The sequence below is a fragment of the Oncorhynchus gorbuscha genome, linkage group LG11, assembly GCF_021184085.1.
Source record: "Oncorhynchus gorbuscha isolate QuinsamMale2020 ecotype Even-year linkage group LG11, OgorEven_v1.0, whole genome shotgun sequence".
Taxonomy (NCBI): Eukaryota; Metazoa; Chordata; class Actinopteri; order Salmoniformes; family Salmonidae; genus Oncorhynchus; species Oncorhynchus gorbuscha.
The window spans coordinates 72,689,011-72,698,357 of record NC_060183.1 but is presented as its reverse complement, the minus strand read 5'-3'; positions in this window follow the sequence as shown (position 1 = coordinate 72,698,357).

Genomic DNA, 9,347 nt, shown 5'->3' with positions numbered 1-9,347 from the left:
CTGTGACCGCAGCTGGTAAATTAAATACCACAGAGGACTGCTGTCACTGCTGCTGGTAAATTAAATACCACAGAGGACTGCTGTGACCGCAGCTGGTAAATTAAATACCACAGAGGACTGCTGTGACTGCTGCTGGTAAATTAAATACCACAGAGGACTGCTGTGACTGCAGCTGGTAAATTAAATACCACAGAGGACTGCTGTGACTGCTGCTGGTAAATTAAATACCACAGAGGACTGCTGTGACTGCTGCTGGTAAATTAAATACCACAGAGGACTGCTGTGACTGCTGCTGGTAAATTAAATACCACAGAGGACTGCTGTGACTGCTGCTGGTAAATTAAATACCACAGAGGACTGCTGTGACCGCAGCTGGTAAATTAAATACCACAGAGGACTGCTGTGACTGCAGCTGAACTGCTGGCAGATCTAAAAGTCAGGCACAATTTTGTAAATTAAATACCACAGAGGACTGCTGTGACTGTTGCTGGTAAATTAAATACCACAGAGGACTGCTGTGACCGCAGCTGGTAAATTAAATACCACAGAGGACTGCTGTGACTGCTGCTGGTAAATTAAATACCACAGAGGACTGCTGTGACTGCAGCTGGTAAATTAAATACCACAGAGGACTGCTGTGACTGCTGCTGGTAAATTAAATACCACAGAGGACTGCTGTGACTGCAGCTGTTAAATTAAATACCACAGAGGACTGCTGCTGGTAAATTAAATACCACAGAGGACTGCTGTGACTGCAGCTGGTAAATTAAATACCACAGAGGACTGGTCTGACTGCAGCTGGTAAATTAAATACCACAGAGGACTGCTGTGACTGCAGCTGGTAAATTAAATACCACAGAGGACTGCTGTGACTGCTGCTGGTAAATTAAATACCACAGAGGACTGCTGTGACTGCAGCTGGTAAATTAAATACCACAGAGGACTGCTGTGACTGCAGCTGGTAAATTAAATACCACAGAGGACTGCTGTGACTGCAGCTGGTAAATTAAATACCACAGAGGACTGCTGTGACTGCAGCTGAACTGCTGGGGGTGGCAGATCTAAAAGAGAGATGCACAAAGTGACAAATATACAGCTCAACAACGTGTAAGTGAGTGAGTGAGTGAGTGAGTGAGTGAGTGAGTGCACTTACAGTTGACCAGGGAAACTCTAGCAGGGCAACACAAGGGGGGGGTGCCAACCCAGACAGGATGACCACATCAGTGAATCAACCCACTCAGGTGACACACCCCTTCCAGGGACAGCATGAGAGAACACCAGTAAACAAGTGACTCAGCCCCTGTAATAGGGTTAGAGGCAGAGAATCCCAGTGGAAAGAGGGGAACCGGCCAGGCAGAGACAGCAAGGGCGGTTCGTTGCTCCAGAGCTTTTCCGTTCACCTTCCCACTCCTGGGCCAGACTACACTCAATCATATGACCCACTGAAGAGATGAGTCTTCAGTAAAGACTTAAAGGTTGAGACCGAGTTTGCGTCTCTGACATGGGTAGGCAGACCGTTCCATAAAAATGGAGCTCTATAGGAGAAAGCCCTGCCTCCAGCTGTTTGCTTAGAAATTCTAGGGACAATTAGGAGGCCTGCATCTTGTGACCGTAGCATACGTGTAGATATGTACGGCAGGACCAAATCAGAGAGATAGGTAGGAGCAAGCCCATGTAATGCTTTGTAGGTTAGCAGTAAAACCTTGAAATCAGCCCTTGCTTTGACAGGAAGCCAGTGTAGAGGCCAGCACTGGATTAATATGATCACATTTTTTGGTTCTAGTCAAGATTCTAGCAGCCGTGTTTAGCACTAACTGAAGTTTATTTAGTGCTTTATCCGGGTCCCCAGAAAGTAGAGCATTGCAGTAGTCTAATCTATAATTGACAAAAGCATGGATGAACTTTTCTGCATCATTTTTGGACAAAAAAGTTTGATTTTTGCAATGTTACAAAGATGGAAAAAATGCTGTCCTTGAAATAGTCTTGATATGTTCATCAAAAGAGAGATCAGGGTCCAGAGTAACGTCGAGATCCTTCACAGTTTTATTTGAGACGACTGTACAACCATCAAGATTAATTGTCAGATTCAACAGAAGATATCTTTGTTTCTTGGGACATAGAACGAGCATCTCTGTTTTGTCCGAGTTTAAAAGTAAAACATTTGCCGCCATCCACTTATGTGTGAAACACAGGCTTCCAGGGAGGGCAATTTTGAGGCTTCAACATGTTTCATTGAAATGTACAGCTGTGTATCGTCTGAATAGCAGTGTACCCTAGAGTCAGGTGTGTTAGCTGAGGCTGGAGCAAAAGTATGTCAGCAATCAGGCCGAGGACTGGAGTTTCCCATCCGTGAACCAGTGCATGGTGCTGTGGTTCTAAACCTCTCATCTGTGACCTCCAGATATTTCACAACTTTGTTGTAGCCCTGAACTAGCTCATGTAAGGCTTGATGATTATACTACGATCATAACCAAGTGTGAATTTACCACACAACTGGGAAAAATCCAACTTGTAATTACTAGAAGGAAACTTGTCTATCATCCTGAGCTCACACTTCTCCCACATCTAACGTCACCTACTAACAAAATGACATCGACAACAGCATATTCAGCAGTTAAATGTAACAAAACATTGTTTTTATAAATAATCTATACATTCATTGTTTGAACACTATAATTTGTTAACAAGCATGTTCGCTGTACTTTTAGTTTATGGTTTAAACTGCTTGTTGGCCATTTAGCCAATCTGCATTTCTCAACGAGGTCAAAGCACGTGAATGCATCAACTGATATTTACGACTTCACAACTGGTAAATTCCCACCTCCCACTTGGTTACGAACACAGCATTAGTTGACAAGTTGAATCAGGTGTGCTAACTCAAATACATGGATCGGCTGGGGGAGGTTTGAGAAGCGCTGGACAGAGGATGATCTTTATCAAGTTGTCATAGCCCCCATCAGTCTGCAAACTCAGTCAAGTGCCTATTTCCAAATTGATCTCCCTTTTCACTTGTGGATATTGGATAATAACCAAGATAGTAAATATCCAGTCCACCTTTCCCATGCTGGCTTCTTGGAATTGTAAGTATATTGCTCTTCAGTGCAGGGGTCTAATTTAGACGGACAAAATTCTCTTCATGAGCCATTACAATATGTTAGATATGGGCCTCCCGAGTGGCGCAGCAGTTTCAGGCATTGCATCGCAGAGCTAGAGGCATTACTACAGACCCGGGTTCATTCCCGGGCTGTGCCACAACCGGCCGTGGCTGGGAGTCCCATAGGGCGGTACACAATTGGTCCAGCATCGTCCGGGTTAGGGGAGGGTTTGGCCGGTGGGGCTTTACTTGGCTCTTCGTGCCATAGCGACTCATTGCGGCGGGCCAGGTGCCTGCCGGCTGACCCCCGTCGCCAGTTGAACGGTGTTTCCTCCGACACATTGGTGTGGGTGGCTGGCGGGTCATGTTTCGGAGGATGTCGTTCAACTGACGACCAGGGTCAGTTGCAGTGATGAGACAAGATTGAAATTGGGAGGGATAATAAAAATGATGTTAGACTTTTCCCACATTTTGTTATGTACAGTTAGCAATCTACACACAATAGCCCATTATGGCAAAGCGAAAACAGGTTCAGACATTTTTGCTGATGTTTTAAAAATAAATAACAGAACCTTATTTTCACAAGTATTCAGACCCTTTGCTATGAGACTGAATTGAACTCAGGTGCATCCTGTTTCCATTGATCATCCGTGAGATATTTCTACAACTTGTTTGTAGTCCACCCGTTGGAAATACAATATATTGGACATGATTTGGAAAGGCACACAACTGTCTATAAGGTCCCACAGTTGACAGTGCATGTCAGTGCATGCCATGAGGTCAATGGAATTGTCCATAGAGCTCCGAGACAGGATTGTGTTGAGGCACAGCTCTGGGGAAGGGTACCAAAAAATGTCTGCAGCATTGAAGGTCCCCAAGAACACTGTGGCCTCCATCATTCTTAAATGGAAGAAGTTTGGAACCACCAAGACTCTTCCTAGAGTTGGCTGCCCGGCCAAACTGATCAATCAGGGGAGAAGGGTCTTGGTCAAGGAGGTGACCAAGAACCTGATGGCCACTCTGACAGAGCTCTAGAGTTCCTTTGTGGAGATGGGAGAACCTTCCAGAAGGACAACAATCTCTGCAGAACTCCACCAATCAGGCTTTTATGGTAGAGTGACCAGACAGAAGCCCGTCAGTAAAAGGCACCTAGACTCTCAGACCATGAGAAACAAGTTTCTCCGGTCTGATGAAACCAAGATTGAACTCTTTGGCCTGAATGCCAAGAGTCTGGATGAAACCTGGCACCATCCCTACAGTGAAGCATGGTGGTGACAGCATCATGCTGTGGGGATGTTCTTTAGAGGCAGGGATTGAGAGACTAGTCAGGATCGAGGGAAAGATGAATGGAGCAAAGTACAGAGAGATCCTTGATGAAAACCTGCTCCAGAGCACCTTCCAACAGGACAATGACACAGCCAAGACATTTCAGGAGTGGCTTCGGGACAAGTCTCTGAATGTCCTTGAGTGGTCCAGCCAGAGCCCGGACTTGAACCCGATCGAGCATCTCTGGAGTGACCTGAAAATAGCTATGCAGCAACGCTCCCCATCCAACCTGACAGAGCTTGAGAGGATCTGCAGAGAAGAATGGGAGAAACTACCCAAATACAGATGTGCCAAGCTTGTCACCTCATACCCAAGAAGACTTGAGGCTGTAATCGCTGGCAAAGGTGCTTCAACAAAGTACTGAGTAAAGGTCCTGAATATTTATGTAAATGTGACATTTCAAATTTTTTATCATTAAATTAGCAAACATTTCTAAAAACCTGTTTTGTTTTGTCATTATGGGGTATTGTGTGTAGATTGAGGGAATAAAACAATTTCATCAATTTTAGAATAAGACTGTAACCTAACAAAATGTGAAAAAGGTCAAGGTCTCAATTCTTTCCGAAGGCACTGTAGATAGCCAGAGCAAGAGCAGCATACCACCCTGCATACCACTGCTGTCTTGCTTCTGAAGCTAAGCAGGGTTGGTCCTGGTCCGGTCCTGGATGGGAGACCAGATGCTGCTGGAAGTGGTGTTGGAGGGCCAGTAGGAGGCACTCTTTCCTCTGGTCTAAAAAAAATGTCCAAATGCCCCATGGTAGTGATTGGGAACACTGCCCTGTGTAGGGTGCCGTCTTTCGGATTGGACGTTAAACGGGTGTCCTGACTCTCTGAGGTCATTAAAGATCCCATGGCACTTATTGTAAGAGTAGGGATGTTAACCCTGGGGTCCTGGCTAAATTCCCAATCTGGCCCTCAAACCGTCACCTAATAATCCCCAGTTTACAATTGGCTCATTCATCCCCTGTAACTATTCCCCAGGTTGTTGCTGCAAATGAGAACGTGTTCTCAGTCAACTTACCTGGTAAAATAACAGATAAATAAATTAAGTGTGCATGAAACATTACAAATATGACTGTTTGTTTTCATTGAATCAGATTATAGTTGAGTTGTTCAAGTTATCATTCACAGCATAGATAAAATGGTATACTCATGATAGATAGACCAGGTAGAAACTCTTCTGAATGTAAACAAGACATTTATTCTGTGATACCTTCTGGACAATTACAACCTCTAGGTGCTAAGTACAAAAATGTATAACATACAGTGGGTACATTTTTAGACCACAAGAACAATACGTGTAGAACTATACATGAGAAAGTAATGTGCAGATTTTAACACCAACACACAGCACCCAGAATCAGATGGGTCCATGCACGCAGGATTTGTTCTGGGCTTTCAGATTATGCCTAATGATGGGTACTGGGCAGTGACTCCTGTTGCCTTCATTAGGACTCCTTTGTAGTGAAGCATTTGCCACAACCATAACACCTACACGGTTTTTACTTTTAGCATGGCGCTTTTTGTGGGCCTTTAAATTACTTGCTGATGTAAAGCCTTTTTTGCATGAAGGACATATATAAGATTTCTCCCCTGTGTGAGTCCTTGTGTGAACTGTCAGACCAGAATGATTACTAAAACATTTATCACAAAGACTGCAATTATATGGTTTTTCACCTGTATGGGTCCTCATGTGCACTTTAAGATGAGGGCCATTGCTAAAAGACCTGCCACATACACTACAGCTATGTGGATTCTACCCTGTGTGAATTCTCATATGCATACCCATATGGGCACTCTGAGTAAATCCTTTGCCACAGTCGGGACAGTGATATGGTTTCTCCCCTGTGTGACATCTGATCTGTTTTTTCAGATTAGATTTACAGCTGAAACATTTCTCACAATCACGGCACTGATAAGGTTTCTCACCTGTGTGGGTCCTGATGTGTACTTTCAGATTAGCTACACTGTTGAGAGAATATGAACTCTTCCTCCAGCCCTTGAAGCTGCTTTTCCACTTGACTGGTCCGGAGTTCTTCCTGTTCCTCTTTTACCTCCTGCCCCAGATTGGGGCTCCATTCCTTCTCACAGTGTTGCTGCTCAGGGGGAACCGCTTCCTTAGAGACAATGAGCTGCTGGAGGTCTGGAGAGAAAAAAAAGAGGATGAAACCACAAAAGCTGGATTTAGGCCTAGGCCTGTACTAGCCCAATAATGGACTACCCTACCCTTACTCCTTATAGTCATATAATTATTTGGATCCCCATTAGCTTTTGCAGATATATCAGCAGGTCTTCCTGGGGTCCACAAAACATCCCTTCATATTACATCAAAATCCATTTTACAAGGCCTTCTGAGTGGCGCAGCGGTCTAAGGCATTGCATCGCAGTGCTATAGAGGCATCACTACAGATCCGGGTTCGATCCCGGGCTGTGTTGCAGCCGGCTGCGACCGTGAGACACAATTGGCCCAGCGGTGTCCGGGTTAGAAGAGGGTTTAGCCGGCTGAGATGTCCTTGTCCCATCTCTCTCTAGCGACTCCGTGTGGCGGCCGGGCGCATGCACACTGACTTTGGTCGACACGTTAGTGCTGTTGGATTCCGGGTTAAGCAGGCAGGGTGTCAAGAAGCAGTGCGGCTTTGCGGGGTTGTGTTTGGGAGGAAGCATGACTCTTGACCTTCGCTTCTCCCGAGTCCGTACGGGAGTTGTAGCGATGGGACAAGACTGTAACTACCATTTGGATATCACGAAAAAGATAACATTACAAAAAAAGAAAATGCACTTACTGTACACTGTTCAACAACATTTGTGGCGTCCTTCTTCCGTTTACACACAGATGATCAGACACAGATAACAGGTTCTGCTAATTATCTTTCCCTAAACAAGCATTGACACATGGGAATCATTTAGTTGTTTTTAAAATGTTTAATTCAAGCTGAAATTAAATATACTGTACATTCCTTAGGTTTTCAAAACTGTACCGCAAGCAATGTGTGTTAATGTTTAAATCAAATCAAATTTTATTTGTCACATACACATGGTTAGCAGATGTTAATGCGAGTGTAGCGAAATGCTTGTGCTTCTAGTTCCGACAATGCAGTAATAACCAACAAGTAATCTAACTAACAATACCAAAACTACTGTCTTATACACAGTGTAAGGGGATAAAGAATATGTACATAAAGATATATGAATGAGTGATGGTACAGAGCAGCATAGGCAAGATACAGTAGATGGTATCGAGTACAGTATATACATATGAGATGAGTATGTAAACAAAGTGGCATAGTTAAAGTGGCTAGTGATACATGTATTACATAAGGATGCAGTAGATGATATAGAGTACAGTATATACGTATGCATATGAGATGAATAATGTAGGGTATGTAACATTATATTAGGTAGCATTGTTTAAAGTGGCTAGTGATATATTTTACATCATTTCCCATCAATTCCCATTATTAAAGTGGCTGTAGTTGAGTCAGTGTCAGTGTCAGTGTGTTGGCAGCAGCCACTCAATGTTAGTGGTGGCTGTTTAACAGTCTGATGGCCTTGAGATAGAAGCTGTTTTTCAGTCTCTCCGGCCCAGCTTTGATGCACCTGTACTGACCTCGCCTTCTGGATGATAGCGGGGTGAACAGGCAGTGGCTCGGGTGGTTGTTGTCCTTGATGATCTTTATGGCCTTCCTGTAACATCGGGTGGTGTCGGTGTCCTGGAGGGCAGGTAGTCTGCCCCCGGTGATGCGTTGTGCAGACCTCACTACCCTATGGAGAGCCTTACGGTTGTGGGCGGAGCAGTTGCCGTACCAGGCGGTGATACAGCCCGCCAGGATGCTCTCGATTGTGCATCTGTAGAAGTTGGTGAGTGCTTTTGGTGACAAGCCAAATTTCTTCAGCCTCCTGAGGTCGAAGAGGCGCTGCTGCGCCTTCTTCACGATGCTGTCTGTGTGAGTGGACCAATTCAGTTTGTCTGTGATGTGTATGCCGAGGAACTTAAAACTTGCTACCCTCTCCACTACTGTTCCATCGATGTGGATAGGGGGGTGTTCCCTCTGCTGTTTCCTGAAGTCTACAATCATCTCCTTAGTTTTGTTGACGTTGAATGTGAGGTTATTTTCCTGACACCACACTCCGAGGGCCGTCACCTCCTCCCTATAGGCCGTCTGGTCGTTGTTGGTAATCAAGCCTACCACTGTTGCGTCGTCCACAAACTTGATGATTGAGTTGGAGGCGTGCGTGGCCACGCAGTCGTGGGTGAACAGGGAGTACAGGAGAGGGCTCAGAACGCACCCTTGTGGGGCCCCAGTGTTGAGGATCAGCGGGGTGGAGATGTTGTTGCCTACCCTCACCACCTGGGGGCGGCCCGTCAGGAAGTCCAGTACCCAGTTGCACAGGGCGGGGTCGAGACCCAGGGTCTCGAGCTTGATGACGAGCTTGGAGGGTACTATGGTGTTGAATGCCGAGCTGTAGTCAATGAACAGCATTCTCACATAGGTATTCCTCTTGTCCAGATGGGTTAGGGCAGTGTGCAGTGTGGTTGAGATTGCATCGTCTGTGGACCTATTTGGGCGGTAAGCAAATTGGAGTGGGTCTAGGGTGTCAGGTAGGGTGGAGGTGATATGGTCCTTGACTAGTCTCTCAAAGCACTTCATGATGACGGAAGTGAGTGCTACGGGGCGGTAGTCGTTTAGCTCAGTTACCTTAGCTTTCTTGGGAAGAGGAACAATGGTGGCCCTCTTGAAGCATGTGGGAACAGCAGACTGGTGTAGGGATTGATTGAATATGTCCGTAAACACACCGGCCAGCTGGTCTGCGCATGCTCTGAGGGCGCGGCTGGGGATGCCGTCTGGGCCTGCAGACTTGCGAGGGTTAACACGTTTAAATGTCTTACTCACCTCGGCTGCAGTGAAGGAGAATCCGCATGTTTCCG